We start from the raw sequence: 16,320 nt of genomic DNA on the forward strand, positions 1-16,320 counted from the left end.
TTTAGTATTGCGTTTTGGTGACTTTTCAATACCTTTTATTCCAAAACTATGGTTTTGAGATAATTACTATTCAATAATGAAACATATTATTAAATCATTTTCAAAGATTATTTAGCTATCCATATGTAAATCAGTACTAAAATAATATTAGGAAAATTTAGTTATATTTAGAATAATGAAAAAATTTCAAGTGTGTTCCTGTATGTTTTATAAACAAAGGGACTTCTTCCATTTTACTTTTTGCATCATGTATGAAGACATTTCCATTATTATTTTTTCTGGGGGATCAGACAATACCATTATGTAAAGCTAGAAAATTAACTTTTAAAGCTGTAAGCTGCTTTTTTTCCCAAAAGTTGTAAAATGTTAACATCAATATACAGCACTTCAAAATAATATTCATTTGCTTAGAATACACTCTTTAGTAGAATGATGAGTAATTTTAATTTTATTTTTTGTTTTGAAAATCTTTGATGAGTACATGTTAGTGATATATATTGAATACATACATTCTGGGGAATTGTTACATATACATAATTGCATTTCAATCCTTTTTACTTCCTTTTCTATTCTCCTTCCTCTCTTCCTCTATCCCAAGATCTCTTTCCCTTTGAAAATATCTTTTACCTGAGTATCATTTCATAACACCACACCCTGGTCAATTAGAAAACATTAAATCCCTGCATTATTCAGTTATTCTTAAACTACATTATGCAGTATCAGAAAAAGTATCACATTTGTTAACATCACTTGTGTAATGAAATCTAAAAAGCAGTAAGTTTCATAATTTCAGAATCAGATATCTGAAATCTAAATTTTTGTTGGTTTGAAAATTTGTAAGACAAATTTTCATGAAGTGCTAAAGCTTTATTTTCAAGGAAATATCTTTTAAATACTTTATTTTCAAGGAAATATCTTTTAAATATGTCTGTTTAATATTGATTTTTTATATTAGTTATTCCTTCAAGGAAAAATGTGTTGCTTGGAAAATATTGCTAATTCAGCTTGATTCTCAATCACTCAGAGGTTAATTAAAGACAACACCCACAATGTACAATTGAAAGAGTTAAAAAACAGAAGATTTCTAAATATCTCAGTGTGGATGTGGATGTTCCACAGGCATGCCAGAAAAGAAATATGTGTTGAATTACTTTAAAATAAAAAACCTAGTTTTTCTTTTGGTTTAATATCTTTACAAGATAATTGCAAACATAAAATTTGCAAAAACTTTAACAAATTACTCTATTAATAACTACCACTGTACAGGAGGAAAAGACTATCAAGTATACAATATTGCTAATTTTGTGGGTGATTCATTGTAATATTTTTTATTTTTAAAATTTTGTGTTATTCAGGATGCATACTTTTTTAAAAACATTACTCAATATCCATCAGCCATACTCTTTCTAATTTACAGGTATATGTATTCTAATGTCAAAAGAGACTGCTTTCAGTCTCATGAAATAGGTAAATGGACAGGAACATAAAGGGATATATATATATATATATATATATATATATATAAGCTTTTAATGATATCTATACATTTTGAAATCTTACTAAAGACATCCTACTAATTTCAATTTTCCACGACAAATTTAAAAGGTTTTTAAATAGTAATATATATATATATATTCCTTTACTTCATAGGGCTTTCTTTCCTTGGAGGAAGAAAGAGAAAATCTTTTATTTATGTATACTAAGTTATCCATTTATTTATTTATTTAACTGATCTATCTAAAATAACTTACTTGAACATAAAAACAAGATATATCTAAAACAGTGTTAATTAAAATAATAAAACTAGTGCATTTTGACACAATGTATCATAGGAAAATCCACCTCCTTCAAGTACTAATAACAATACACAAGCTTAAAATGTATTTCAGTCTTAATATTGCAAAATTAATATCCATTATTTCTCAAATGTTTGCACAGCATTTTGACCATATAGTATTTTCAATCTTGTTAATCCTGAATATATGATCATTCATTGGGAAAACATTCTGCTATGCATTTGACATATTACACAGGGCAAAATGCCTGACCTACTAGTGAAGGTAGGATTAATGTAGCATTCTAATTTGCAGGAGCAAAGATAGACAATATTGTTGCACCTTTTCATTAGTAACAGTTGCCTAGGTAATACTTTTCTGACAGCCAAAGAGTAGCATCATATGCTAGAATAAGCCTAATACGCTTTGATGAGAAAGATCAGCATTATCATTTCCCCTCATCCATCCTGGGAAATTCAGTGTACCCACCAATAAATGAGAATGTGTTCCGCTATGCATGCATGAAACATGTGGATTGAGTTAAGATTTCTCTGAATCACACAGACAAAAGCAAAAATCTGTAAATCAATTCCATCAAAGAATTCCACTTCTGAACTTTGTCACTAACATCATTTCTGTGTTCGTATTAAAGAGTTAAGTTTTTTAAGGTAGCTATAGAAAGACCAACAGACAGCACATACTAAAATCTTAAAACAAGGAAATTGTGGATCTTTTATAAAAGGGAATACTTCTAACGCCTCCATTGCCTTGTTAGATAAAACAATATGATGAAAAATGAATATTCTCATTCTCTTTTTAGTGAAATGATACTTGAAATTTTTATTATATTGTCACAATGACTTAGTAACTGGGTTATGAGATATGCATAAGAAAAAGGAAAATTTGAAGAATCAAGATGTAATGTGTGGGACTCATCATTGGAATCAAAGAGGGAATTAAAAGTTAAAATAGGGGAAAGCTGAGAATGGACCAAAGAGTAAAGAATATATATATATATATATATATATATATATATGAGAAAAAATATATAAGAAGAGTCATGACCAAAAAGCAGTAGAGAAAGCAACAGAGAAATAAGAGAAGTAAAAAATTTATTCAAGGAAGAAAAGGCCTAGTGAAGAAAGATAAGAACCAAGAAGCAAATATTAAACAATGTGAGAGTAGGCATATTAAGCAGATTGCTACAGGAAAAGAAACAACAAAAACCTCAGAGTGGCATGGGCCTGGGGGATGCCCAGAGAAAAAAAGAAACAAAGTAGAAAAATAGAGGTGGGGGGGGGCATGGAGAGAGAGGCAAAGGAAAGACAGACCCTGAATAGGAGACAGGAAGATGGTTAAGAATAAATGAGAGGTAGAAACAAGGCAAAAGGTAAAGAGAAAAAAAATTAACAAACTGCATTTATTTTCTCTTATTAAAGAAAAGAGCTCATTTGTATGTGTGTATAGTTTTGTGGCATAGAGGTAAAAGTTCTGGTTTCTGTAAAACTATTTGGAAGTTTGTTCTAAGTTCAGATTTGGAAATATAAAATTATGAGCCTTCTACGATTTTATTACATCATTTTTATAAAGTTCAACTGACATATTTAAAGCTGGGTTGTAAAGGTATTTACAAATTTAAAATGGTGATTTTCATTAAAACTTTAGAAAAACATAATATTGAGGTTAATGTAGATGATGATATTTTAATTGTAGCTTCATTTGACTCCATGTTATAAGGAGTCAGTCCTTTCAAATGTGAAAATAACATTTTCAGAATTATGAATTTTAAGGAAATATCAGTAAGTAAGCAAGTCTAACATTTGCATTTTGGTTTTGAAAAGCCTCTCCAAAGGATCAAACAAACTAAAAGTATATTTTATCAATAATTTAACATTTAAAGTTGATGTGAAAGTCAATTTCATTTATACTGAGTGCATACTGTATAGCGTAAGAGTAGGTGTATAAGCACACAGACTCGGTATACACTACTGTTATTTCTATATTTCTTGGAAAAAGTTTGAAAATTTTAGTTTGTCTATGTAATTATTCAGATCTACTTTTTGTGATGGAGATTTAAGTTTCTGTTTTGAAATTATTAAAATGCATATTGAAACAGAAACAGTTATACAATTCAATTATATTCTCATGTAGAAATGTGAATGCAATAGTAGTTGAGGATATTTGTAGCTGTATCAATAAGTATTGATAGATAAATAATATTTAGCCAAGAATAATGTTTTTGTTTATAGCAGAAAAATGTTATAGGTAAGTATATAAAAGAAATCTTTTCGTTAATAATTTTGTATGATCTATAGATAGATAGATAGATAGATAGATAATAGATAGAATTAAACAGGTTCAACACTTAGGTCAGATCTTTCATCATACATTATCCGAATTATTACTCTACCCTTTTAAATGATTCCTCATATACTAATTTCTCTGACATCGTCCTTCACTCTAAGTTATATAAAACATTCTAAACGCTTCAGTAATGGCTCCATGACCTAAATCCTTTTTTGACTATTACCTTCAGGTAAATATGAAGTATATATTTGTTTGCTTACTTATTCTGTCATTGAAGCTGAATCTCTTTCTGGACTGATCTTTCTTTTAATACCATGTGCCGTGAGGTATCAGCCACTATGCTGAGGCCATGTTCTGCTGACCTTCACCTCTTCATAAACTTCCCCTGCTTCTTCCTCTGCCTACCACGCTCTTACCTTGACCTCACTTCACCCCACAATTCTTACTTGCTGACCACTTGCACACTTTACTAAGCATTCAATTCAAGCCTTCTTAGATTCCCAGAGGCAGGTCATTTGCTGGCAACTTCAAGACATAAAGTGAATACTTACTGCACAGATTTTAGTCTTTTACATGTCTATCCTCCATCTGCATGTGAGCTGTAAATGAGCATGACTGTGTCTTCATTTTCTTAACATTCTCTATGTCTAGGATATTACCTCCTAGGCTATAGTTTGCATACTATTAATTGACTATAAGGTAGGTGTTCAATTAATATACTGAAGTGATAAATAATGAACTGAAATAGAAAACATGTTATAGCAATCTTTTCTTCAGTAAACCAATTAAACATAAACAAGTAGAGTATGGGAAAAGAACAATCTTCAGAGAAATTAGTATTAAAAGTAATAGAGTATTATTCTGAGCATAACTCCAAAGATTATTTGAAAAATACTTCTATTCTAAAAAGACCCTTGCAGACATCCAATGGCCATAATGAAATAAGTGATCAACTGGTTTTCCTTTCACAAACAAGATAACTTTTAGAACACTATTTTCAGTGACTAATACCAAAATGACATGGACAAACTAAAGTTCGATCAGATGCAAGTTGTCTGTGTCTCATGGGGGAATGCTTTATTAGAGGATTTAAGGAAAATGTGAAGTATTCAAGGGAGTTAGTCACAGGAAGAGAAGCCACTTAAAATACATCAATAATCTATATATGAATATATGTCTTCACAGAGCAGAAGTAGGATAAATGAATGAATACTTACTATAGGTAAAACCTGCCAAGCAAATTAAAGAGAAAAAAAGCTTCCATTCAGTGATATTCCAGGAATTTTTACCTACTTGCTATCATTTAATCTTTTAGCTACCCTGAAAGCAAATTAGTATCTTCTTCATAGGAAAATAAGGCTTGATGAGATTATCTTAAAAGGAAATATTCATTGGATTATATTATCTGCCATCAGGAATTTTGAAGTGAAAGCAGTAGAGTATCTATTATGGGAACATGAATGCCTGCTCTGTCACAAACAGGAAGAAAAAGTAGCTACTTCTTTTAGAAGTAGTTTAATATAAGCATGATTGTTCACCAACTATGGCTATACCATAACTGATGTCTGAAATACAAATAAAAAGGTATTACCAAACATCCAAATATTCTAAATAAAATATTAAAATGGAGTATACTTATTAGGGTATAAATCTTGAAAGCAGGACTTTAATACACACACACACACACACACACACACACACACACACACAGAAAGAGAGAAAAGGAAAATGAGACATATGTAAGTTGGCCGAGTATAGAGGGCTGCTCTAACTGTTCACTGCTATGTGAGAACCTAGGATACTTCAATCTGCATTTGTTAAATAGATATTGAAAAAAAGAGAAAAGGAGAGACAACTATGTGTTAAATGGATATTTTTTTAAAATGGCATTATGGAAAAGCTGAAAATATCACTTAAGCTCCTGAAATTCTTTAGGTATCCAGTCTTTTCACATGAAAGCCAGAATTTATTAATATAATAATGATTAAACCTGAAAAATATGTAGCTACAAAATTATAATGTTTATGTCTATATGTATAACTCACACTGGCTTAGGAGAGTCTTTCAAGAATGAAGACAAGGAAAAAATAAAAGAATACATTATTAAAGGGTATGATTCTTTGTATGATTATTTCAAAGACATGGTGAAAGGGAGAAAAAAGGTGCTATTTTTCATGTAACATATGCGAGTTTAAGTATTTGGTTCCATAGCCAAGTTAAGTTAGCAGGTATCAATGTTTTTATTTTACTTTCAATAGTTTTCTATACACAGAATATAAGGAAGACAAAGGCTAGTGTAAGCATTGGAGATTTATAAAGATTTTTAACATTTGGTATTCTCAAAACAAAAATATCAAAGAAAATATCTTCAATTAAATATATATATTATATATATACATATTTACTTCTTACAAATCAATAACATTCCAGAGACAAGATCATCATAAACATAATTATAAAGCTATAATCATTTAAGCTATCAAAATAAATAAGAAGCAAAATGAAAGATAATAGGAAGTAGGGAGATAGATTTTTTCCAAATGGGAAGGGGATCATGTGGTGGATGGGAGAAGAGAGGGAAAAGAGATAAAAAAAAATCAAGATATGTACATGCACCAACTCCCCACAAGGAATGTAATTATTATGTAATGGGAGAATGTACTAATAAAAATACTGAAAAGGAAAAAAATTATACACCAAAAATATAGCTTCTTAATATATAAGAACAGAGGGCGGGGGATTTTAGCTCAGTGGTTTTGTTGCCTGCTGCGCAAGTGCAAGGACCCAAGTTGGATCTCCGGTACCAAAAAAAAAAAAATAAATAAGAAGAACAGAGCTTGAAAAACTATACAAATTCACTCAGCTTAAACATAATACCCTTAGTGAAATTCTATGCTATTAAAATTGGTAACATACTGACTGGAACTTCTCCCTCTCCCTAATTTTGGGGTATACACACCAAACAAAATAAAGGAGGGATGAAGGAATCCGAAGTGTATTTTAATTGTTTGGGGGCATAAAGGGCATTGCAATCAAATGTTCATATGTAGAAATGCAAATAGAGATTACATGAGTGTATAGTGGAGAAAATCATCACCAGTCATCAGCCTCTCTTTGTCCTAGGTAGAAACCTATTCTTTTTCACTTCTGCAGTCTAAATGAATGGAAATTAACTTTTAAATGCATTCAGGTATGGAAAGACTACTATTAGTGATTCATGAATGGCACATGCTTTGTATAAACAAAGAAACAGTCTACAAGTATAACATAATTCAAGGTTCATTTTGGAACTACATAAATTTGCCACAATTTGAATTACAGCTTGGGTAGTTTCTACTGTCGGCGCACAAGAATGAGAGCACTCTACACATTAGCATCACTATCAAGTTATCACAAAAGAATAGATCTGGTCCATTGGAGGATACAATAATTGAGCACTATAATAGGGTAGGGAACAGTTTCTTTTTCTAAAAGTATAGTCACTGTCTACTAAAAGCTTCACTACAGTTATATCTGAGCACTAATAAAAAAAAATTAAATAAAATAACATAAAACTTTAATCTATAGACTTATATATCAAGTTTATCAAAACTACTTCTATCAGTAGAAAGTAGAAAAGTAGAAAAACAGGTTCCTGTTAATTTCTATGTTTGAGATAACATGATTCTCCTGAGGGTAAAAAAAATACATTTCACATGAAATTATTTTGACCTACATTATTTAAGCAGAAACAGACCTGAAATACTTTAAAATAAGTGGAAAGGAATTCAAAATGGCACCTCAAAGATAAGCACTGAAATTACATGTGTCTCCTACAATAGTTAACCCCTCCAGGCTGTATCTGCATTACATTAAAATCTAATAAGCCTTTAGTTTTCTTACTTCTTTGTCTGATTTAACATCTGCTTATTAAAGCTGGAGAGAATAGTTGGACATGAGCCCTTTCACCTATTTACTAATAAAGGACACTTACTTTAAAATATCTAATTAATTATCTGTCTTATCCAAAAACAAACATGCATATTATAGGAGAAATTCAAAATTATATAAGCTCACAAAATCAAAAGATTTTTAGATGTTTTTCAAAGAGAAAACTATAGTACTCTGTTCAAAGGGCCCTGAAAAATATGGTCCAACATTAGCACAAATGGAAAACGAGCGATCACTTACGAAACTAATTGTATAATACCTTTATTCAGCAATTACCCTTTTTCTAGCTTTGTGTCAAGTAAGTCCACACTGTAATAACACTGTCCTTTGCTTTACTGGAACCAAACTATCCCCATATATTTGTTTACTGTTATTCTCAGGCCTGCAAGTGGGAACTGGAGATTACATAGGGTTGAATAATTAAGTTGTATATATTAAAAAAAACCTTAAGAGTTTTCTTGTCTGGAAAAATTTCCTGTATTTTTTTATTAAAATAGAGAAAAGTCTAATATATTAGATGGATTAAAATAATGCTATTTTAAGGGCAGAAGACATTTTCAACATCTAGAAATCTGCTGTGTAAGCTTCACTCTAGAAGAATAGGCAAAGAAATATTTTTTATTTTAGTGACTATCAACATCGCATGCTTCCAAATAATTCCATACATAATTATTCCTTTTCATCCAAATCCTAATAGATTCTCTCAGAATAATTTATAATTAGAAAGAGTTTGAGATGTGAACAACTTCCCATTTTCCTGATCCTAATATTAGGCAGACCAGAAACCTACAGGCTCATAAATGGAGCTTCTTTACTCCAATTAATTTCACCCAAGATTTAGTGTTTTCCCTTGTATTAAAAAAAAAAAAAAGAATTTAGAAAGTTTTGATAAACACAAGTGATTAGCTACACTGGCCATCACTAACGATCCCTTAGTCACAGTGTTCTATGTGAAGCCATTCCAAAGTCTCATATTCCAGTATTTTGTGAAGAAAATAATTTACTTATGACTTTATTGTTTATTTAGCAAAAATTCTGTATATTTAATGCCTGATATGTTTTAAAATATGAACATATTGTGGAATGGCTAAATAGAACTAAAAATATATGTATTACTTTCCATATTTATCAATTCTTTATGATGAGAAAGAAACTTAAAATCTATTCATAATGATTTTTCAAGAATACAATACATTGTTATTTACAATCACCATGTTATGTAATAGATTGCTTGAATTCATTTCTCCTGTATAACTGAAATGTTATATTCTTTGATCAACATTTCTCCCTAGTCACCCTAACTCCTGGCAACCACCACTCTATTCTCTGTTTAACTTTTTTAGATTGCGTATGTAAAAGAGCTCATGTGGAGTTTGTCTTTTTGTGTCTGTTGTCTGTCACTTAACAAGGTCTTCCAGGTTCATCCTGGTGGGTTCTAGTTGTTGCAATTCATAGTAGTTTCTTCTTTAAACTGAAATGATATTCATATATATATATATATATATATATATATATCTCGTATGATATGGACACAGGTTGATTCCATAGCTTGACTATTGTGAGTAATCATGCAATGAATATTAAAACACAGATGTACCTTTGATGTGCTGATTTCATTTTCTTTGGGTATATACTCAGCAGTGGGGTTGCTGGATCATATGACAATTTTGCTTTTAATTTTTGAAGATAGTTTGTCCTATCAACAATGTGCAGGGATCCTTTTCTCCAGATTCATGGAGGAACTTATTGATATCCATCCACTGATCGATTTTATACTACTATGCATTATGCTGCTCTGTATGTTGTTTTACTCACTCATTTAGCATGTGTTTATTGTCTATTATAAAAAGTGCCAAAAATAGAAAAATATACAGTGCAGATGAGCTTATGGGTTAGAGTTATGTAATGATAGTCACTAACCAGATGTGACTCTTTGAATTTAAATCATTTATATTTAAGTAATTTTAAAATTCAGTTCCCCCATTGTATGAGTCACATTTTAGCTACTGCAGATTATAGAGCTGCATTAGTGCAGATTATAGAACATTTTCTTCAGCATAGAAAGGTTTATTAGGAAACTCTGGTCTAGAGAGGGAAATCATAATGCAAGTAAACAATGAAAGTGTACCCTTCCAAATGCTATTCTACAGATATTTTCTAAGTGTTAGAAGAGATAAGGCAGATTCCAAACAGTTCACTTTGTAGTCTCTCACTAAAAGAAGTTGGGCAGTACTAAATATAGAAATTCCCATATCCTAATGTAACACTATGTTTTAAAAGTTAATATGCACATTTGAAGATTGATTATCTATCTACCACAAAGAACCCTGGGTTAATGCCAGAAATTATAAGAGATGAGGATGGTCTCTATAAAGTTTAGATCACTTCATTAGGATATGTGTGAGGTACATGGAAACAGGATCTTGAAATATTTTTTTTTTAAATCCGACTTTGTTTAATCAAAAGTTCTATATGATAGGTGACTAAAGATGAATGACTAGCATGAAAATTTGGAACTGATAGTGTGGTAGTAGATAGAACATGGCACTCTAGCTAAATGGGTCTAAATTTCAATACAATTTTGAGTATTTATTAGATATATCTTTCATTTTTCCCAATAGCAAGTCTAGATAATTCATCTTTCTCTTCTTGACTCTATCACATCAGTTCTGGATTAAGTGTCATATACTCAAGTCAAACAGATGAGAAATAAATGAATTGGGGCCCATATAAGAAAAACAGAAGTGTAGACATGACCATTGTAAGTAGCACCTGACACTGGAACATAATGCTTCAGGCATGAGGTGTGAGATCTGTGACAACCTGGGGAAAGCATGCTCTTTTTCTTTTTTTAGTTAGTACACATTTGCAATGTAAAATGTTTACATTCCTGATCACTGCTTTGTGAGGAAAGAAGTCTTGTGTCATCAGAGTTTCTGAATTTTTTTGGGGGGGGCAGGCGTTGAACATGAAATGTGCATAACTTTAAGGGACACGAAATTATTCCTTACAAACATTTTACAAGGGAGGTTTTAAATAAGTTTCAAATCTGCTAGGAGAGACTGAGGTTTCAATCTTTCAATATGCAAGTTTATGTCTAGAATTTCAGATTATTGCTAACAAGGCAGCCTTATCAATGTTGGAGCTAATTTTTGCTAAAAATAAAATGATGAGAAAGCAATTTACATATCAAGATTCCCTTACAAAATCCACCAAATTTCCAATCTAGAAATTTTTTAATATCCCTGAAAGCAGGGCTAGTGATCTTAAAGTAAACATGTGCAGATTCTGCTCAGTCGTTTTGGGGGGGGGGGTAAGATCGAAGAAACAGCAAAGCACTGCTGAAATGCTCTGGAAGGGAGAGTCCTATGTAGCAGTTAGTGCTGCTCTATGCAGTGTAAGGCAGCTCAGAGGGCTCCTTATCCCCAGTTTCACTGCCAGTTCATCAGTAAAGGCACATTATATACTAATACTAACAATGATCCTTTTGCTATAAATAATTCTATGCACAAATACCTCTTATCTAAACAGATTTAATTCATTTCCTTTAATATTTAATGTTTATTTTTAAGGATATTTGGTAAGTATAAGAATCATATTAACCTGGAATTTAATAAATATGTCTAACATTTTCATAAAACGTAGAGGACTTCAGTTAAATAATCAGATTAAAATTAGAAATCAAAATGTTTCTTTATATTTTAAAATTCCACAAGGAAAAATCTCAGTATTCTCCCAACTTTTTATTATAAGTCAGATTGTAGTATTTAACATTATAAAGGGAAATATATTTTCCATGCTATTTAACAGTTTAGTCTATATATCTTCCTGTAGTTTGTGTATAAGGCCAATATAGGGTTTCAAGCTTTAAAAAATTCTATTTTTACTTTTTGTTGTCATTACTTTTCTCCTATTGTTAATATTTATCATTTTTATAGTTATGATTTCATTAATAAAAAGGACCATATTTTATTGATGCAACAGCTATTTCCCCCCTCAGGAAACACACATATAAAAAAGGAGAGGTTAAAATGATTTAATTTTCTCAGAATCCCAGCAAAGATAACTTTATGTGTTTTTTATATTTCCAATAGGATTATGTTATAGAAGCAAAAATAACTGGAAAAGTTTGACTAGTTACTTTGCATGCATAGTAAGCACAGGGCTTTATATGGAGACTCTCACCTGTTGAATTCTAATTAGAAAGCTTGGTCACATCTCTTAGGCATGCTAGAGTAGAAATGGAGCAGAAATGTGCGGTCCAATGATGAGTATATGATGGTCACAAGTGAGATATGTTCAGTAGTCTATCAAGTAAAGTGAGAGAAAAAGAATGTGAAGAGGGAGAAGAGAAGGCATTCCCTGAGCTAATTTTCTGACTATCAGTCGCTTATTATTCCCTCTAACGAGATTGAGAGAGAAAATGAGGGTAAATTATTACAATACATACAAAATACCTTTAGTCAATGGAAATTACACTTGGAAGATCATGGGGAGAATTAGAGAGACGAATGGTGGTAGGGGAAGGGTGAGTAGAAAGATACAGTCAGAATCGTGAAGGCAGAAGAGATGTCATCATGTCAATCACTGCAATAAGTATGTTATATGGTGTATTAAAATGTGCATGGTTTTAAATAATAATTTGATTTAAATTTCAATTTTGATTTCATGTTGCAAATGTGTTCATACATCTAGATTTAATGTCACTAGAAAAATATTTATTAATTTTAGGGCAGTAGTCTTCTTTTTTGTATCTTTTACTTAGATACAGACTAAACTGATATGAAGGAATACAGAGTCGCTATTATTGGAGTAGTTTATTATGTATCTTCACTTGCCAGCATTGCATGATGTGTCTATATGTCACTCATTGTTTTTATTCTCCATGTTGATTGCTTAACAAATAGGTAAAATCTGTGAACAGTGCACAGAGAATCTTCTGTCAACATGAGAATCTTGCTTATCAAATCTTTAGGACTAGATCTCTTCTCAGCAAGAAGACCCTCACAGACTCCCTCATTAAATTAGAAATTACAAATCAAATAAAATATTCACTGAATAAGTGGGGCTTCAAAGATATTGACTGAAGAAGAAGGAATTTGTAGAGGTTCATAAAAAGCAATTGTCTGTATACAAAGACAGAATGCAGGCAGAAAATTCCCTACATAAAGAAAAATAATAGTTAAAAAATAATGGCTTACTTAAGGCCCCTTCAACTTACACACATATTATTTTTTCTCTCTGTTATCTTTTTTTCCTAAACCTCTATAACTCCACCAGTCTTGGGAAGAGATTCAGCTCCTCTATTATATTTATTTTAAGAACAACAACTTTCTTCTTAGGAATTTTGCATTGTGCATTTGCAAAATCAATATTGGTAGTCCAATACATCTGGTGGAATCACAAACCAATTTTAAGTGAAAAAGGAAACAGTATGAACTATTTATTTCTCTAAATTCTGTTCCTTGGATGTATCTGTCAGCTCTGCTTGGACTGGATGGAGTATGACCCTTTTGGAGTCCTGTCCCTCTTTACACAGGAATAAAATAGGTGTGATTTTAAGTCCATGCTAAATGAACAATTTTCAGAACTTTGCACCGACCCTAACAGATTTATATTTCATATTTGTCAGCATAACTAAACTTGGATTTCAAATTGTAATTGTTATTCCTGTTATACATTATCTTATGAGATTGTTGTAGAATACATCTCATATTTTTAGATGTCATCTCCTATCCAGATTCCCAAATCTAGTAAAATAGATTTGTAAATTAAATCACTATTTTAGATTCCTGATAAATTATTAGTTCTAATTTAAGACAATAAAATTCACAGGTTACTGTACACAAATGTTAACTCTGGATAGCATACATACATTTCTGTAAATACATATTTAATAAAATTTTATTCAACTGAGAAACCATGGATGTACTTATTAATACAGAAAAACCAATAGTTGAGATAGAAGAAACATATGCATACTTATTTGCCAGGAAGCATTTGTTTAATATTAATATATTTGGATTCACTTGAAAGTTCTAAGGTACAGATCATGAGGAGAATCATAGAGAGGAAGTCCAAATTAATTTCATTTGCATAAGTATATAATGGGCATGAATTATGTTACAGATAGTATGCTAAATGCTAATGATAAAATGGTGATACACAGCAATCTGTCTTAAAAATAACTATATAATCATATATGATTATAAACTGTATTAATAAGAAATCATGTATACCTAAAAAGCATTCTGTGGTCAAATACTGTGGACCAATTGACTTTATTTTCTCCATGTTCAAATTCAACAAGAACATCTCATTTAGCAGTGAGTATTTCTGAAGTTACTTAAATTCCCCCCTTCCCCAGGAATCTTCATTATGGCATCATTACTGATTGGATATATTTCAGCTTTTCATCCTTGCTTTCTATCAACAGCTTCAACATAAAAAAAAATCTATTCTTTCATGTTCAAGTTAAAATCACCACTTCCTTAGAAATTGTGCCCCATATATTTCCTTTGACTTCACTCCAGAATTCCTTATTTCTGTCTGCTTTGAATTTTTTGATTTTTTTTTTTTTTTACTTTAATGCATTTCCAGGTCTTGGACAAATACTTGCTGAGTGATTGGTTTAATGAATCACTTGTATCCTGAATTCATTTAATAGGTTGTCCAATAATTATCGCCTCTTCTCAGAATGTGAAAGACTTGAACAAATACCATATGATACAATACCCAATTTCTTTTTGCTTTTAGATATTTTCTGTCTGTATAGTTTTTCCTTTCTCCCCGGTTTTATCATATGTGTCTTACGGCTGGCAAGTTTGCTTTATAGTTTGTGTAATTTCATCCAAGTTAAATATGTAGCAAGTACTCAATAAATATGGTCATTTGTTGACTGAGCTTGGAGTTGTGGAAAAGTTTAAATGAATAAAATATTGATGCATCAGAATACTAAAAGCAGAAACAAAAGAATTGAAAACCCTAAATCTATTTTTCAATAATTTGAAAAATTTCTTAACCACTGTAAGCCTCACTTTTTTATAGATCACTTTGAGGGTAACACTCACTTCATTCCATTCAGTGTGAGTTGTATTATATAATACATATAAAATATCTACCAGAGCAACTGACACATAATAGGCTCAATAAATTTTAGCTACTCAGGATGTCAGTGAAGACTTATCTAAAAGTATTATCCCAGGAAAAGTAGCCTCTTGAAGAAAAAACACACAAATCTGATAAGACCTATATTTAAACAAATGAAACATGATTTTTCATAAACATAATTTCTTCTTTAAAGTTTGTGTCATATGCAGGCTAATACAAATGCAATATATATTTGCATAACTAATGAAAAGTGTTTTTTCTTCCTGACCTTTGACCAAAGTTTATCACCTTTTCATTGTTACATTCATTATACAATAAGAAATTAATTAGGTAGCTGAATGTTTTGTGTAAAATATTCAAAACCTTGAAAAAGGGCAATTACCAAATGTGAGACTTAGTTTAAGACAACTGAAATAACCAGTTCCAGACTCAGGTCTTTTTGATGACCTATTCCCCTGAAAAGTTTTTGTGATGGTGGTAGCCAATAGCTCTGGTCTTCATTATGATTGTCTCAGCTTACTGCCCTGAAGAGTTGAGGGATACAAGAGGTGTTAATCCACGAAGCAAAAATTCTCAGTGATTTACACCAGAACTAAAGAAGTAGACTTTTCCCCTACTAGATTCTCTGTAAGTAATTTCCTTGATAAAGTACAGCCCATATGTAGACAGGCAAATATGCAAGGAGATACAAGGGCAATGCTACAACTGTTCTCTTAATATGGTTTAAATAAGAACTAGGGCAATGGAAATCATTCATTCATTTAAATGGAATACAATTCCATTTTTTAAACGATGTCTTGGGAGAGATGAATAAATGATATAGCCATAATTACCTACCCAAACATAATCATCAGCCATCTCAGTGTGACACAGTAGGAAAATTTACAGTTCACCTTCATGAAAATTTACATTTGAATAATGCCTGGTTGCAGAGGAAAAGTTGTGAGAAATTTGGCAAGTCATTTCCTAGAAGTATCAACATCTATAGAAATATTTAAAGTGCCTTTATATCCTACTGTGGAGAGAGTTAGCCAGCATCCCTTCCTTAACCTCCATTCACTCACTACTAAAAATAAAATTGAGTATCCTTCATCTACCTTCAAGAAATTTCCACACAGGATCTATAATAGTGGACCTGACTTTGAGGAAAAAGAAAACATGATCTAATGCCACTCTATCTATCTTGATCTTTCTTTCT

Source organism: Heterocephalus glaber, unplaced genomic scaffold (genome assembly GCF_053883595.1).
Source record: "Heterocephalus glaber isolate CG9 unplaced genomic scaffold, H.glaber_assembly_v1.0 deba00001553, whole genome shotgun sequence".
Taxonomy (NCBI): Eukaryota; Metazoa; Chordata; class Mammalia; order Rodentia; family Bathyergidae; genus Heterocephalus; species Heterocephalus glaber.